An 18,832-nucleotide genomic window follows, 5' to 3' on the forward strand; every position below is an offset into this window, starting at 1 on the left:
TGATCCTCCTCCCTATGGGTGCCCGAGGACCCCTGGCTGACTCCTTGACATGCAGGGGTAGCTGGAGTGAGATCAAACTGTCCAGCACCCCTCTCGCGTGCACACTGTTGGAGGCCAATTGTGGCACAAGTGATGGAGTTCAGCCCGCGCAGCCGTGCAGGAGCGACATCCTGGACCAAGGTCTCCATGGCAGCCGCCATCCTGCCAGTGTTGACCTCGGTACGTTGGCATTGCCGGCGCTATCACCTCAGAGTGAAGACGGACAGACTCCATCATGCCTTGTAATCTGAGGAGTGCAGCGGACATCCCTTCCTGATGTCCCCGAGCTTGCCTTTGCAGCTCCAGCAACTGCGATATGACTGAGTCCAGAGGCTCGTCATCTGACTTGGACTCAGCAACGTTCTGGCCTCCAGCAGCTCTCCAACTGCCGGGGACCTGGGAAGTCCCTGCCTCCGCCTGCTGTGGATCAGACAGTGCGATGTGCTCACCAGATTGTGATCCTGAGGCTACTCTAAAGCTAGGTCCCACCGAGGTGTGTGTCTCTGCACTGGTGGAGGGTATGGGTGAGCGCTGTTACGGGACTTCAGGGAAGGGGCCTTCAGATTCCTCACCAGAGGTTTCTACAGGGCTTGATTGGAGGCCCTGTGTCATGGGCTCAGTTGGCTGTTTCCCAGATGTGCCTGCAAAAGCAAGAGGAGATAATTAGTCCATGGCAGTGGCCTGTGAAACAGGACACATCACTCACAGCATGGTTGTCTGATGGATGATGCACTGCTGGATTCTCACTTGGTGGAGCACTGCTGGCCTCACTGTCAGCAAAGGGCCGGGCCAGATCCTTGCCAGCCAGCTGGATGGCTCTGTTTTCAAAGTCCGTGAGGGCCTTGATTTTGGGCTTTCCGCCACTGGTCTGCGACCTCTCCCTCTTGTTGTGTGCCAGCTTGTCCTGCATGGATAGAGATGGAGAAAGTGTAAGCAGATGATAAGTATGTCTGGCCTGTGTGGATAGTGAGTGGTCCCATGGGCGGGATGAGGACAATGAAGGTGTGTGTGAGAGAGTGAATGGTGATGTCTCTTGAACTGATAGTGAGTGAGGGCCCTGTGGATGTGTGATAGGTTTGTGAGTGTGTGAGCTGAGAGTGATGAGAAGAGTGATTTCCCCTGGTAGAATGAAGATCATTCATCCTCTTGTGGCACAGGGTGGCTGTCCTCTTTTGAAGGGCGTTGGCGCTGACCACCGCTGCTACTGCCTCCCAAGCTGGGTTAGGGCTGTTGCTGCCCATCCTGTGGCCAGAGCGGGGGTGCAGGACATCCCGGCGGGACTCCACTGCATCCAAAAGGTGTTCGAGGGACATGTCGCTGAACCTGGGGGCTGCAGTCTTCTTCAGGTTCAGGACCATGTCTTTGTGCATCAGTTGTGATCTGGAAGCACTGATATGTGTGCTTGTGGCTGGACTTAAAATATAGCGCCCGGCGTGATGCAGCGTCAGGGTGATGATGGGCGGGTGAATGAAAGCCTGCTCACCATGGAAACGGCGTGTTTCCCTGGAATGCATCAATAATAAGGCAGGTTTGGGACGATACAGTGTGAAAACCTGCCATCACGGCCAGTGGGTAAAACATTGTTTTACCTGCCCACTGCCATACTTAGTGCAAATCTGGGACAATTCCACCCAAAAGGTTAACCAAAGGCCAATGGAGTTGGGGTAATATATTAACATGAATTGAGAATTGGTTAATGGATAGAAAGTAAAGAGGAGGGTGAAATAGTGTATTTTCAAGTTGGCAGGCTATAAATAATGGAGTGCCCAAGATCAATGCTGGGGCCTCAGCTATTTACAATCTTTATTAATGACTTAGTCAAAGAGATGAAGAATGATGCACCTAAGTTTACTGATGATAAAAAGCTTGGTGTGGAGGAAAGCTTTGAGGATGACATAAAGAAGCTGAAAAGAGATATAGACAGGTTAAGTCAGTGGGCAACAAGATGGCAGGTGGAGTATAATGTAGGGAAATGTGAGGCTATTCCCTTTGGGAGGAAGAATTAAAAAGCAACACATTTTTTAAAAGGCATGAAACTTGTAAATATTGATTTTCAGAGACACTTGGGTAACAAGAAACATAGAAAGATAGCATACAGGCACAGCACGTAATTAGGAAGGTAAATGGCACGTTGCAGGTGATTGGAGTACAAGAATAAAGAAGACTTGCCACAATTGTATGGGGCACTAGTGAGACCTCACCTAGAACACTGTGTGCAGTTTTGGCCTCCATATTTAAGGAAGGATATACTTGTGTAGTGAAGGCTCCCTCAATTGCTCCTTGTTGACAGAGTTATCCTAATGAGAGGCCCAGTAAATTGGGCCTATGCTCTCTGGAGTTTAGAAGAGTGAGAGTTGATCTCATACAAGATTCTGAAGTGGCTTGACAGGGTGGACACTGAGTGATTGTTTTGCCTGCCTGGGAAATCCAAAACACGGGGACATAGTCTCAGGATTAAAGGATGACCATTTAGAACTGAGATGAGGAGAAATTACTTCACTCAAAGGATTGTGAATCTTTGGCATTGCTCAGGGAATTAGGGATATGGGGAGCAGGTGGGAAAGTGCACTTGAAGCTGATGATAGCCATGAATGTATTGAATGGCGGAGCAGGCTTGACAGGCCATGTGGTCTATCCTTGCCCCAATGTTTTCTGTTCTTACCTAACTTGGACATTTCTAGCCTGCACAAGTGAGTAACATACTATTTAGTAAATTTTTGTTGACGCGTTAAAATGAGTCTGTCCACTCGAATGGACGTTAATGATGCCACATACGGACATATGAATTAGGAGCAGGAGAAGGCCACTCGGCCCCTTGAGCCTGTTCCGTCATTCAATAAGATCATGGTTGATCTGATTTTAACCTCATATTCCTGCATACCCACGATAACCTTTCACCCCCTTGCTTATCAAGGAACTATCTAACTCTGCTTTAAAGATATTCAAGGGCTCTGCCTCAGCCATCTTTTGAAGAAGAGAACTCCAACGTCTCACAATGCTCTGAGAGAAAAAATTTCCCCTCATCTCTGTCCTAAATGAGCGACCCCTTAAAACAGTGACCTGGAGTTTTAGATTCTCCCACTAGAGGAAACATCCTCTCCACATCCATCCTGTCAAGTCCCCTCAGGGTCTTACATGTTTCAATCAATTTCCTCTTAATCTTCTAAACTCCAGCGGATAGAAGCCTAACCTGTACAGTCTTACCTCAAAGAACAACCTGCCCATTCGGGTATTAATCCAGTAAACCTTCTCTGAGCTACTTCCAATGCATTTACATCTTTCCTTAAATAAGGAGTCCAACACTGTACATAGTACTCCAAATGTGGCCTCACTAGTGCCTCGTATAACTGGAGCATAGCCCCCTTACTTTTGTATTCAATTCCCCTTGCAATAAATGATAACATTTTATTAGCTCTGCTAACTACTTGCCGCACAAGCATAATAACCTTTTGCGATTCATGCTAGGACACCTAGATCCCGCTGCATCTCAGAGCTCTGCAATCTCTCACCATTTAGACAATACGCCTCTTTTTTATTGGCCCTGACAAAATGGACAACCTCACATTTTGCCACATTATACTCCATTTGCCAGATCTTCACCCACTCACCTAACCTATCTATATCCTTTTGTAGCCTCCTTATGTCCTCTTCACAACTTACTTTCCTACCCATCTATGTGTCATCAGCAAATTTAGCCACCATACTATTGGTCCTTCATCCAAATCATTTATATAAATTGTAAAGTGTTGAGGCTCCAGCACTGATTCCTGTGGCACACCACTCATCACATCCTGCCAACCAGAAAATGAGCCATTTATACCTACTCACTGTTTCCGGTAGCTAGCCAATCTTCTATCCATGCCAATATGTTACCCTACATCATGAGCTTTTATTTTCTGGAGTAACCTTTGATGAAGCACCTTAACAAATGCGTCTGGGAATCTAAATATAGTACATCCACCAGTTCCCCTTTATTCACAGCACATAACTTCTTCAAAGAACTCCAATAAATTGGTTATATATGATTTCCCTTTCACAAAGCCATGTTCACTCTGCTTGATTGCCTTGAATTTTTCTAAGTGCCCTGTTATAATGTTTTAATAATAGCTTTGAACATTTTCCCTATGACAGATGTTAAGCTAACAGGCCTATAGTTTGCTGCTTTCAGCTCCGAAGAAGGATCATACGGACTCGAAATATTAACTCTGTTTCTCTCTCCACAGGTGCTGTTAGACCTGCTGAGTTTTCCCAGCATTTTCTGTTTTTGTTTCCTGCTTTCTGTCTCCTTCCCTTTTTGAACAAAGGAGTTGCATTAACTATTTTCCAATCTAACGGAAACTTCTCCGAATCGAGTGAACTTTGGAAAAATTAAAACCAATGCATTAACTATCTCACTCGTCACTTCTTTTAAGACCTCAGGAAGAAGTCCATCTGCACCTGGGGTTTTGTCAGCCCGCAGCTCCAAAAATTTACTCAGTACCGCTTCACTGGTGATTGTTATTTTCGTGAGTTCCTCCCTCCCTCCCATTTCCTGATTTACAGCTATTTCTGAAATGTTACTTCTATCTTCTATTGCGAAGACCGATGCAAAATACCTGCTCAATTCATCTGCCATCTCCTTATTTTCCATTATTAATTCTCCAGACTTATTTTCTATCGGACCAGTGCTCACTTTTGTTAACTCTTTTCTTTTTAAAGTATCTATAGAAACTCTCACTATCTGTCTTTATATTTCTAGCTAGCTTTCTCTCGTACTCAAATTTTTTCCTCCTTATTAATCTTTTAGTCATTCTTTCCTGTTTATTATATTCTGTCCAATCTCAAATGTGGGAGGTATGATTGGGAAATTTGCAGATGACACAAAAATTGGCCGTGAAAGAGGATAGTAGTCAGCTCCAGAATGATATCAGTGGTTTGGCTGAGTGGGCAGAGAAGTGAGAAATGGAATTCAATCTGGAAAAGCGTGAGGTAATGCATTTGGGGAGGGCCAACAAAACAAGGGAATACTCAGTAAATGGGAAGTTATTGAGAGGGATTGAGGAAGTGAGAGACCTTGGAGTGCATGTCCACAGGCCCTTGAATGTGGCAGGACAGGTGGACAAGGTGGTCAAGAAACCATATGGAATGTTTTCCTTTATTGGGAGAGGTATTGAATACAAAAGCAGGAATGTATTGATGGAATTGTATTAAACTATGGTTAAGCCACAGCTGGAATTGTGTTCAGTTCTGGTCACCACATTACAGGAAGGACATAATTGCTCTAGAGACAGAGGAGATTTACAAGCATGTTGTCAGGGCTTGTAAATTGCAGCTATGAGGAGGGATTGGATAGGCTAAGGGGGTTTTCCTTAGAACAGAGGAGGCTGAGGGGTGACTTAATTGAAGTGTACAAAATTATGAGGGGCCTAGATAGAGTAGACAGGGATGTCCTGTTTCCCCTAGCTGAGGGGTCAATTAAAAGGGGGCATAGATTTAAGGCGATTGGTAGAAGGATTAGAGGGGACATGAGGAAAAACCTTTTCACCCAGAGAGTGGTGGGAGTCTGAAATTCACTGTCTAAGTTGGTGCTTGAGTATGAAACACTCAACTCATTTAAAAGATACCTGGATCTGCATCTGAAATGCTGTAACCTGCAAGGCTACGGACCAGGGGCTGGAAAGTGGAATTAAAATGAGTGGCTCGTTTCTTTTTTCTTGTTTTGGCCGGTGCAAATACAATGGGCTGAATGTCCTCTTCCTGCACCGTAACGTTTCTATGATTCTATGGTTCTATGCCTCTCCATTTTCCTGGTGTTCTGGCCAATATTTATCCCGCAACCAACATCAATAAAACAGATGACCTGACCAGATCACTTTGCTGTTTGTGGGCGGCCCTGGGACAGAAATTGGCTGCCATGTCTCCTGGATTAGAACAATGACTGCAATTCAACAGTACTTCATTGGCTAAAGCACTTTGTGAAGTCCTGAGTTCCTGTAAGGAAAACTACAAGAGCAAGTCCTTTCTTTTCTTAATTATAACAAAGAATGAATGAGAAAAAAATCATATCTGGGTCTGTTGTAGACACTAGTTGATAGAGATTAATTGCTTTGACTAGTCAACAACTCTATTATTATTATATTACAGTATAGTAAAGGGTGAGTTCGATGGACTTTTGTTATTATTTGTCTAGAAACTCGTATGAACAAGCAAGAGTGGGTAAATGGATGGGTTTCCAGGGCACGTGGGTACAGGAGTGGTCACTCATACTGACATGTCTGGTCTATCTAAAGATGATGAGGTGTATTTTGCTGACCCTGAAACTGTGGTGGGGGAATTTGGGTTTGATCTGAAATAAGCATTGGCGTCACCATCTGAGGATGTTGTTTTAAATGGATGAAAGGGAAGCAGTCCTATGCAAACAGCAAAGTGAATGAAAGAAGAAAGAAAATTGCATTGATATAACTCTTTTCATGCCCACAGGGTATCTCAATGCACTTTGCAGTGAATGAAATAGCTTTGAAGTATAGGTACTGTTGTAAAATGGAATTGCAGCAGCCAATTTGCGCACAGCAAGATCCCACAAACTGCAATGTGATAACAGTCCTGCTTTTGTCCAAAATAGGGTCATGGGATCTTTCATATCCACCTGAGAGGGCAGGCAGCGCCTCAGTTTAACATCTCATCTGAAAGACAGCATCTCCGACAGTGCAGTGCCCTCTCTGTGGCCTTCTGACTGAAAGGCAAAAGTGCTCCCAAATCTCAATTTATCTGATGGAACGATAGTACTTTGCATTTTTATCAAACAGAAGATGGCAGAAAACATGCAATAACTTTACAGAAATGCAGCAATAGTCTGTAGGCTAGGTGGGGAAAGACAATGTATAATATATAATAGTGTATAATAGTTTTTAATGAAACACACATTTCCATTAATTTGAACATGAGTGAGCAGGAGCACTGGAATCAGCATCAGGAACTCTGGGTGAGGCTGGAATCTAGCTCCCGATTACTGTCGCCGGTCAGCCGCGATGCCTCACCCAGTCGAAGTGCCCCCTCCCTCGCAGACGCTGCTGCCTCGTGCTACAGTCCAGTTGGCACATGCCGAGGGGGCGGGGACGCGTAGGAGCATGCGCAATGTGGGCCGCCGGCGCGCATGCTCAGTAACAGCGCCTTGCGAGGCGCAGGCGCAGTGCTGTGCTCCGGTCAGCAGAAGGGCCGCCGCGGTAAGAGGCATTGAGAGTGATGACGGAGGCCGGTCTCCCGGTGCTAGAGGCAGCTGGCGGGCCACGGACCTTGTGCTGGCACCGAACCCAATTGCACTTGCGCTTGGAGGCCGGTCGGCCGGGGGCGGGAAGCCGGGCGGTGGGTTCTTGCTTGTTGAGCGGGCGGGCGGTTTGCAGCCTCTGGCCGGAGCGGCGGCCAGGCTCCGGCAATCAGTGACCTGGGTGTCCCACTGAGGGCAGCTGGCCATCTGCAGGAGCCCGGGCCCCTGCTCCAATGGGACAAATAGAAATGTGAACAAAGATGGTCAATGTGCAGCTCAGTCACAGGCCGGGAGGGAGGGTTTATCCCAACATTGAATAGACTGTCCCCACAGCCTGTGTGTGTGTTCCCAACACCTACTTTATAAATCAGTGATAATTGGGAAGAAAATACATGTCGCTCACCAGCAAGATTCGATGTAATTCCTTTTGTGTAGTTCAGTTGTAGACAACTCCTGATATGTGAATTACTACATCATTCTTCATTTGAAATTTTGATAAAATTTGCTTGTTCTCTTCCAGTTACTTAATTAGAATTATGTGTAACTCTAATAGTGTAAACTTCACTTTAGGCGATCGGAAAGGTGTATTCGGTACATTTTAAGTGATCTGGTAACTTATTTATTATTGCTGTCGAGTATTATTTCTGGAGTTGTGCATGACTTTTAGTAAACCAAGGTAATAAGTTATTGAACCTGTAAAATGTGTTACAGAAGTGATGGTTTACTTATGGATTGAGTTAAACTTGTTTGATATTAGCTTTTTTAAAAAGTGTAAAAATGTTTGTGCTTTGGCTATTTCAACATTCTTGGTGCTTGATTCCCATACTCCACTCCATAAACATTGGCATGAATCTCCAGACCACCTGTATGTTTACCATTACAATATAGTTAGGGTCTAATTTATAGTGACTGAATAAGTTAGATTTAGTTTTGATTACAGAATTCCAGATTATTTAACCAGTGTTTGGGGGGGAATCAAACTGCCACAGTTCCATTCAGTTTACTATGAAAATGTAAATGAGTGAATACAGTTAATCACTGCAAGGCTTTGTTACCATCTATTGTAAAGTAAACCTTGGTGCTGTGTGACATTTTGCAATGCAACTTTTGCTTTCTGTCTGAGATCAACTTAAAGTATCACTTTAGCAATACAATTCATGGGACTTCCCTAGTTAGCTGTGAGTATTCCTGTCATTTACAGTTTTGAATATACTTTAGTAGGAGAGGCTACTGATAGGCATTTCGCTGGGGAATCTTTGCTGTGCATGAACCTCTGAACATAATCAGGGCTAAACATCATTACAGTATCTAAAAAACCTGTTGATACTGTAATCTTTCATCAGTATACTTCTGGCGCTGAGAAATGGTGTCTCCTTTGGGCATCGTGTATTCTTTGGGAGATACTTTCTCCAGTGAGGAGGAGGAGAGGGAGGAGGCCAGCTGACCAAGGGAAGGAGCCGCATGATGTGAAGAAAGGAGGCCAACCTGCTGAGGAGTGAGAGTCTGCTGAGACCAGGATGCAGCAGGCACACCAACGCAGGCGAAGGCTGTACTCTACCAGTAGTAGTGTTTATAGGGTGCATATGTCATATCTGTAAATGTCGGAGCGCAGAGTTCGCCTTTCACAAACCATCAGCACATCCTTATGAGACATGCTAGCTTCCAATTGTGTGGGTTGCCACCTGATGCCTGTGGCGTTAAAAGTCACAGTGGCACTGAAATACTCCGGTTCATTTCAGACCACCTGCGGATACCTGAGTGGGATCACTCAGCCTGCAGCATACCACTGCATAAAAGTTTTCACAGATGCCATGTTTTGTCATGGCCATCAATTCATTGTCTGTACTACAGTCAGCACTAGTCAACTGGAGAGAGACAGAGGCTTTGCGGCCATGGCTGATTTCCTAAATGTTCAAGATGTCATTAATTGCACCTACGTAGCCATCAAGGCACCAGCAGGGCAGCGGAGGGGGGGTGTTTATAAAACTGATAGGGGTACCACTCCATCAATGCGACCACCAGCAACATATGCATGGCAGATGAATTCAATAAAAATCTGGAATTAAAAGTCTGATGATGACCATGAAACCATTGTCAGTTGTTGTAAAGACTCATCTGGTTTACTAATGTCCTCTAGGGAAGGAAATCTGCCATCCTTACCTGGTCTGGCCACATGTGACTCCAGACCCACAGCAATGTGGTTGACCCTTAAATGCTCTCTGAACAAGGGCAATTAGGGATGGGCAATAAATGCTGGCCTAGCCAGCAACTCCCACATCCAATGAACAAATTAAAAAAAAGGCATGTGCAAAGTACCTGGGGAGCAGCCACAACTCATATACCCTCGGGCGGTGCCTGGGATGTTTTTGAGCCTTGAGGCATTCGAAGAATGCCTGCTTGATGATAAAGATTACCGTCTGAAGAAGTGGCTGATGACACCTGTTAGAAGTGCTAGGATGGAACCTAAGTGCTGTTATAATGAAAGCCATGTACCACCAGATCCAACATTGAACAAACATTGGTCTGTCAAGATGAGTTTGAGATGTCTGGACAGATCAGGTGGATCTTTCCAATAAGTGCCATGCAGAATATCCCTCATGGTCGCAGTCTGTTGTGCACTTTGCAACCTGGTGCTGCAGTGAGGGGATCCCCTTTCGGAGGAGTTATTGTGGGAGATAAACCATTTGTTTTGATGGCCCTGAGACACGGGAAGCTTTTATCATAAGATGATTCCAATAGATGAGTCTCCCCAAATATATCAGCTTCCTGACCAGTGTTTCATTCTTCATGCTCCTGCATTACATGAAAACCAGTTCACCACTTTAGGCAATTTCAAACATCAAATCATGTCAATAGTTTGGATGAACGTGATCACCTACTCAAATAAGACCATTGATATAATCCTTCTCCATACACACATAATTAATAAACTAATGAAACCTTGTAAAATTTTGAAACCAGAAATCATTCATACATACAGTCATTAACATGTACAAATATCACAAATGAGAAATGCACCCATGTACACCCAAGTGTGACTTCTGTGGGGTTTTCTTGAATCTTTTCCAGGTGCTGTGGGGTGCCAACCCTGCCACCCCCCGCACCCCCTCCCCCTCACTAGCTGCTGTGGTGGAGAGAGGCTGCTGACCCTTATGCCCCCCTGTCTGCGCTGACTTTGGCAGCCATTCTCTGGTTGCTGAGGCCGTGAGGGGAGTCTCCTGCACAGTGGCAGGGTGCCTTTCTGTTGCCATGGCACTCAAGGGATTTGTGCCAATGGCAGAGAGGCAGAGGAGAGGCTGACTTTATCAGAAGCGCCCTGAGAGATGCTCCCCCTGATGGCGACAGCTGCTGCTCAAACTCTGCCATGAGGTCCATCCCTGCTTTCCTGAGAGGATGTGACTCCCGGCTCAGCATCGCCCTGACTCTGGGCCCCAGAACTCAGAGACAAGGCAATGGAGTTGAGCTCAGAGCGCATACCCACTATTGCATCAGTAATCCACTGGGTTTGGCCCTCCATGAAGAATGAAACACTGGCCAGTCTGTCAATGGAGGAAACCTTGCGCTCTATAGAGTTGGTGCTCATTGCAAAGTCTGTGCCAGAACGTGCAATCTCTCTGGAATCTCTGCCACCTCTCCACGCACCTTGCACTGGACATCCAGTATCTGCTACCTTATGGACGACTCCCAGAAGCTCGTCATCTAACTGGAACTCAGCATCTTGGTCACCTCCCCCTTCACCAGTTTGTGTTTCCCTTACTTCTTAGGCATGCGTATCCGCTGAGGTGAAAGTATCTGCACCAGTGCTGGGTGCAATGCAAGGTTGTGGCACTGTACCTCTTGAGAATTCCCCTTCCTCCTCAGAGGGCAATGTAGGACCCTTGTGACTAGGAACAGCTGATGTTGCACCTGTGTAGGAAACAAAACTAAGGAGTGTTAGGGGCATCTTCAGCCTTCGAGGTGAGTGCTGAGACAAGCTTCCTCATTGCAAGCCCTGGAATCAGTGAGATGTTACTCAATGTTTGCATTTCACACCTTTCAACATCCAGTCACACATTCCTCCCTGATGCATGAGAGAGCCATCAAAGTCACAAGCCACCAATGCCTCATTCCCAACAACATAACTAACCGTCATGCACCCTCCCCTCCCTAGCCCTTTTAACACATTTTTTTCACTTGCAGATGCCCCCTTGCAATCTCACCACCCTGGGGCCTTCCTCCTATCTCACCTCAACCAAGGGCTCAGCTCAACTCATTAGCAGGCAACTGCAGCACCTCCTCGATAACCAGGTTTGGCACACCGCCTCCAGTTCTGTTTCTCTCCCTGGCATTGTGCTCCATCTTTTTTACAGTTGAAAAGCGACATTATAATGATGGTGACGATTCTCTTGTACCATTACTTCTCCAAATGTATGGCCAATGCAAACATTGCTTTTCACCAGCTAACGGGTGAGGCAATTACACTTCCCCCCCCCCCCACCCCACCCCCACAAACCCCTTCATATGCCATGCAAAGTGGCATGTATGCATCATTCCACAACACACAAGACAAACGTCTAATGGAACCTTCAGACAACCTGCCATGTATGTACATCTCCAGAATGGTGACACGCTCACCCTTGCAGATCTCAGAAGGTCATTGAGCCATTTGTGGCGCTGAAGCCAGGTTTGCTGAGTGACACCATCATTACAATGTCGCTTTTCAATTGTAAAAAAGATGGAGCACAATGATCATTCCCCGTTGTGTCTCTGAATCCAGTGAGATGCAGTCTATGCCAAAGCAAAACTGCAAGTACCTGCTTTCTGAACAAACATCCAGATAACTTAAACAAAAGAACCTTCTACTCCATCTCTATGACAGTGTGGCATATTTTGGAATGTCCTCAAACAGAAATGTAAATTAATTATTTTGTCTTCAACACAACTTTTTGATTCACCTGTGTAAATAAGTTTTATTGCTAATGGAGTTTATGAGCCTTTCTTCAGAATTTCTGTCCCTATCAAGGAACTTCCTTGTTGATCAAAGGCCCCAATCTTTCTTCATCTGGGAACTACATACATAATTTAAATCTTTTATTGAAGTAAGTGGAGGCCTTCTGGCTCCTTTACAAGCTATGATAAAGACCCCCTATTTGCTTATTGCTTTTGCAACTATACCTCTGACCTTGTAAGATATACAGGGTAGCTTTTAACTGTAACTAACTCCAGATCTATTTGAATTGCACTTACTTCAGGGTTGCTTATCAGTTTCTTAACCAGATGTTTCAATTTAACTTGCATTTAACAATTTAATTCCCAAAACTGAAAGTTCAATTCTAAAACATATGAATTATGGAATCAGATATTCACAACACAGTGGCAATGGGGTGGAGATGGGTAATGTTGTCGAGTGAAAGTTAGTCTTTTTGATAAGAGAACATGGGTTCTGAAACTTGGACTGGGATTGAAGACTCAGGCTGTGATAAAGGCTGGGAAGGGAGATGGAATCAAGGGGCCAGTTGTGCCGGAGGCTGATGATGGTAGAATCGGTCCTCCAAGCAGCTGGAGGGAGTTCGGACTTGTCAGGCAAATTATCTTGCAGCAAATGTAGGGGGTGGAGGGGAAGGAAAGAGTTAAGAGAGGTGGTGGAGAGGTAGAGCTCGGTGATATCAGGTGTTGACATTCACAGTCGTTTTACATAACTGATGCTTATTAATGCCACTAGCTCTCTGAAAACCATGTATAAAAGCCTCAAGAACTGTGTCAAGCAGAATACTTTCCATCCAATGATCAGTATTGTCCAGCCACAGAAGAACATAAAAAATAGGAGCAGGAGAGGCGACATTCAATATGATCACAGTCAATCTTCTACCTCAACTCCACTTTCTCCTCCCCCTAATTCTCTGAAAGATCAGAAATCTAACGGTTCCAGATTTAACTATATTCAATGATGGACCATCCACAACCTTCTGGGGTATAGAATTCCAAAGATTTGCAACTTTTTATGTTCTTATGTGGCTAAGCCAAATCTGATTTCCACACATGCACTTCCCAGCAGAGGTCAGTACATAATGATCATGGGCTGGTACTGTGGCTGATTTTCTCCTTTGCTGGCCCAGGGATCATCTAACTTTAGTATATATCAGGAATCAAACTTAAGGCAATCTTGTGGTCTGTATGGTTTAGTACAACTTTAACCACTAAAAACTCCACTTATTCTCCTCATCCAAAACTAGAAACAATGAGGCTTCAATTAGCTTTTGAGGCATTGTGTTGAAGACTGTCACTAAATGATAGGAACATGAAACCATTCAGCCACTGGACCCTGCTCTACCATTCAGTTAAACCATGGCTGATCTGTAGATAGCTCCATTTACCCATCTTTACTCCATATCCCTTGATACCTTTACCCAACAGAAATCTACCGATCTCAGTCTTGAGAGCTCTGTCCTAGCATCAACAGCCTTTTGGATAGGATCTGTAACACTGGACAAGGAGGCTGGTGTTGGCAGAAATCTATGACCATGTGACTTTCTTGTTTTTAGCGGAAAGATACAGAATGTGGGGAGCCAGTGAGATGGATGCCTTCAATAATCAAAGAAAGAAAAGGATTCTTGCTATTTCATAATTATTGCATAGAAAGATATTGAATGAATATTGAATGACATTAACAGAGTTGTGATGTTAATATTGGTTTTGAAGAGAATATTTTACATTACATTTATAATATATGGAGAATTTTAATTCTTGCATTTATCCAGCAGTTTATCATTGAATATATCACAAAACTGCTTCACACAATTAATTCCTTTTAGAGTGCAACAAAATGACCTTTATCTAAACAAATAGGACAGTCATTTTATGTTCGCACACTTCTTTGTGGGTGAAATGAGGTGAATCACTGGTTCATTTTTCTTGGTGGGGTTGGCTGAAGCTTTCTGGCTGAAACACCAGAAAAGCTCCCTGTTCTGACTAATGTCATGAGATCAACAGGAACAGAAAGATTACAGTTTTTTTTTCCTGCCATAAATGCTATAATCAAGCATTATAGCAGGCCAGTTATGTCCTTTAGGACATGGCCAGCTCGGAGTGTGGTGATGCTACTGAGCCATTCTTGGTGATGGACTTGAAGTACCCCACCTAGAGTACTTTCTGTACCCTTGGCATCCTCAATGCTTCCTCCTAGTGGTGTTCAACATAGAGGGGGGAGGCGGTGGCGTACTGGTATTGTCACTGGACTAGTAATCCAGAGACCCAGGGTAATACGCTGGGGACGGGGTTAGAATTCCACCATGGCAGCTGGTGTGGAATTAAAAGTCTCATGATGACCATGACACCATTGTTGATTGTCGTAAAAAACCCATCTGGTTCACTAATACCCTTACCTGGTCTGACCTACATGTGACTCTAGATCCAAAGCAATGTGGTTGGCACTTAACTGCCCTCTGAAATAGCCTAGAAAGCTGCTCAGTTGTATTGAACTGCTACAAAGTCTGAAAGGAATGAAACCGGACAGACCACCCTAGGCATCAGCCTAGGCACCAGAAACGACAGCAGCAAACCCAACCCTGTCAACGTTGCAAGGTCCTCCTTATTAACATTTGGCTTGTACCAAAATTGGGAGAGCTGTCTATTCAAGTCAAACAACAGCCTGACATAGTCATACTCACGGAATCAGACCTTAAATAATGTCCCAGACTCCACCATCACCATCCCTGGGTATGTCCTCTCCCACTAACAGGAGAAACCCAGCAGAAGTGGCAGCACAGTGGCATACAGTCAGGAGGGAGTTGCCCTGGGAATTCTCAACATCGCCTCCGGACCCCATGATGTCTCATGGCATCAGGTCAAACATGGGCAAGGAAACCTCCTGCTAGTTACCACCTCAGCTGACGAATCAGTACTCCTCCATGTTGACCACCACTTGCAGGAAGCACTGAGGGTGGTAAGGGCACAGGATGTACTCTGGGTGGTGGAGTTCAATGTCCATCACCAAGAGTGGCTCAGTAGCACCACTACAGAGTGAGCTGGCCGAGTTCTAAAGGACATAGCTGCTAGACAGGGTCTGCGGCAGATGGTGAGGGAGCCAACAAGAGGGAAAAACATACTTTAGCTCATCCTCACCAACCTGCCTGCCGCAGAGCATCGTCCTTGACAGTATCGGTAGGAATGACCACCGCACAGTCATTGTGGAGACGAAGTCCCATCTTCATATTGAGGAGACCCTCCATTGTGTTGTGTGGCACTACCACTGTGCTAAGTGGGATAGATTTCAAAAAGATCTAACAACTCGACTGAGCAACCATCAGGTGCCGTTAGCCATCAGCAGCAGAATTGTATTCAACCACAACCTGTAACCTCATAGCCTGGCATATCCCCCACTCTACCATTACCATCAAGCCAGAGGATCAACCCTGGTTCAATGAAGAGTGCAGGAGGGCATGCCAGGAGCAGCACCAGGCATACCTAAAACTGAGATGTCAACTTGGTGAAGCTACAACATAGGACTACTTGCATGCCAAACAGTGTAAGCAGCAAGTGATAGAGCTACGTGATTCCACAACCAACGGATCAGATCTAAGCTCTGCGTCCTGCTGCATCAAGTCGTGAATGGTGATGGCCAATTAAACAACTAACAGGAGGAGAAGGCTCCACAAATATCCCCATCCTAAATGATAGGAGAGCTCAGCACTTCAGTGCAAAAGATAAGGCTGAAGCATTTTCAGCAACCTTCAGCCAGAAGTGCCGAGTGGATGATCCATCTCGGCCACCTCCGGAGGCCCCCAGCATCACAGATGCCAGTCTTTAGCCAATTCAATTCACTACACATGATATCAAGAAACGGCTGAAGGCACTGGATACTGCAAAGGTTATTGGTTCTGACAATATTCTGGCAATAGTACTGAAGACTTGGGCTCCAAAACTTGCTGTGCCCTTAGCCAAGCTGTTCCAGTACAGCTACAACACTGACATCTACCCGGCAATGTGGAAAATTGCCCAGGTATGTCCTGTATACAAAAAGCAGGACAAATCCAACCTGGCCAATTACCGCCCCATCAGTCTACTTTCAGCAGTAAAGTGATGGAAGGGGTCATCAACAGTACTATCAAGTGGCACTTGCTTAGCAATAACCTGTTTACTGATGCTCGGTTTGTGTTCTGCCAGGGCCACTCTCATCCTGACCTTATGACAGCCTTGATTCAAACATGGACAAAAGAGCTGAACTCCAGAAGTGAGGTGAGAGTGACTGCCCTTGACATCAAGGCAACATTTGACTGAGTGTGACATCAAGGAGCACTAGCAAAACTGGAGTCAATGGGAATCTGGGGAAACCTCTCTGCTGGTTGGAGTCATACCTAGCACAAAGGAAGATGATTGTGGTTGTTGAAAGTTAATCATTTGAGTTCCAGGACATCACTGTAGGAGTTCTTCAGGGTAGTGTCCTGGGCCCAACCATCTTCAGCTGCTTCACCAATGACCTTCCTTCCATCATAAGGTCAGAAGTGGGGATGTTCACTGATAATTGCACAATGTTCAGCACTATTTGCAACTCCTCAGATACTGAAGCAGTCCAAGTCCAAATGTAGCAAGACCTGGACAATATCCAGGCTTGGACTGACAAGTGGCAAGTAACACAAGTGCCAGGCAATGACCATCTCCAATAAAAGAGAATCTAACCATTGTCCCATGACATTCAATGGCCTTATCATCGCTGAATTCCCCATTATCAACATCGTGGGAGTTATCATTGACCAGAAACAGAACTGGACTAGCCATATAAATACTGTAGCTACAGGAGCAGGTAAGAGGCTAGGAATCCTGTGGCGAGTAACTCACCACCTGACTCTCCAAAGCCTTGTCTACCATCTACAAGGCACAAATCAGGAGTGTGATGGAATACTCTCCACTTGTCTGGATGAGTGCAGCTCCAACAACACTCAAGAAGCTTGACACCGTCCAGGACAAAGAAGCCCACTTGATTGGCACCACATCCACAAACATTCACTCCCTCCACCACCGACGCACAGTAACAGCAGTGTGTACCATCTACAAGATGCACTGCAGCAATTCACCAAGCCTCCTTCAACAGCACCTTCCAAACCCATGATCTGTACCATCTAGAAGAACAAGGGCAGTAGACACATGGCAACACCATCATCTGGAAGTTCCCCTCTACACACCATCCTGATTTGGAAATATATTGCTGTTCCTCCACTGTCGCTGGGTCAAAATCCTGGAACTCCCTCCTGAACAGCACTGTGGGTATACCTACACCACATGGACTGCATTGATTTAAGAAGGCAGCTCACCACCACCTTCTCAAGGGCAATAAATGCTGGCCTAGCCAACGACGCCCACATCCCATGAAGGAAGAAAAAAAATTGAGGTGTTGCTGGACCAGGAACCAGTGTAGATGAGTGAACACAGGTGATGGGTGAACTGGAGTTAGTATAAGTTAGGCAACAGTCAGTGAAGTTATGAATTAATTCAAGTTTATGGAAAATGGGAGGCTGGTCCAGAGAGTATTTGAATAGTTAAGTCTAGAAGTAACAAAGGCATGGATTAGAGTTTTAGCAGCAAATTAGCAGAGGTGGGCAATGTTAGAGAGAGAGAGAAGTAACTGAAGATAGTTGGGCCTGGGACATTACCCTGAGGAATTCCTGCAGTGATGTCCTGCAACTGAGATGACTGACCTCCAACAGCCGCCACCATCTTCCTTTGTGCTAGGTATGACTCCAACCAGTGGAGAATTTTCTCCCTGATTCCCATTAACTCCAGTTTTGCTAGGGCTCCTTGAAGCCACACTCGATCAAATGCTGCCTTGATGTCAAGAGCATCATTCTCACCTCACCTCTGGAGTTCAGCTCTTTTGTTCATGTTTTCGTCCATCAGGGAGGTGGACAGTTACCTGGACACTTTACTCCAGGAGACGGTCACACCCCTCAGATTAGGTAATTCAAATTTGGTCTGTGATCAGGGACAGGAGAGTGTGACTGTAGGTGAGGCAGATATGGGGCCCAGGGGATAGCATTCGAGGAGCCACAGCCCCTGCAACTTTCCAACAGTTACGAGGTTCTTGCAGGCTGTGTGGACGAGAGTGGGGACTGCAGGGAAGATGAGCGAATGACCACGGCACCGTGGTACAGGGAGCCATTCAAGTCAGGGGAGAAAATAGGAACGTAGTTGTGGTAGGGGACAGAATAACTAAGGGGATAGTTACTGTTTTCTGCAGCCATGAACATGAGTCTTGAATGCTGTGTCGCCAACCTGGTGTCAGGGTTAAGGAAATCTCAGAGCTGGAGAGGAACTTGACTGGGAGGGGAGGGATCCAGTTGTCGTCATCCACGTTGGTACCAATGACATTGATAGGACTAGAAAGGAGGTTCTGCTGAAAGAATTTGAACAGTTAGGAGCTAAATTAAAAAGCAGAACCTCCAAGGTAATAATCTCAGGGTTACTACCTGAGCCACAGACAAACTGGTATAGAGTAAATAAAGTCAAGGAGTGGCTCAAAGATTGGTGTGGGAGGAATGGGGTCCGGTTCATGGGGCACTGGCACCAGTACTGGGGCAG

The 18,832-nt window shown here is 45.4% G+C and overlaps 1 protein-coding gene across 2 annotated transcripts in view; it reads left to right on the forward strand.

Annotated features, from left to right (window-relative positions):
* The first annotated feature begins 7,184 nt into the window (after positions 1–7,184).
* specc1la (sperm antigen with calponin homology and coiled-coil domains 1-like a) overlaps positions 7,185–18,832 on the forward strand; it is a 376,439-nt gene continuing 364,791 nt past the window's right edge. The window contains exon 1 of one of the 2 annotated variants that reach the window (XM_078553774.1): positions 7,185–7,241. The gene's annotated coding sequence lies outside the window, so the exon portion shown is untranslated. The remainder of the gene's footprint in view (positions 7,242–18,832) is intronic. The other variant, XM_078553773.1, reaches the window with a different exon arrangement.

This window comes from Cetorhinus maximus, chromosome 12, assembly GCF_964194155.1.
Source record: "Cetorhinus maximus chromosome 12, sCetMax3.hap1.1, whole genome shotgun sequence".
NCBI lineage: Eukaryota > Metazoa > Chordata > Chondrichthyes > Lamniformes > Cetorhinidae > Cetorhinus > Cetorhinus maximus.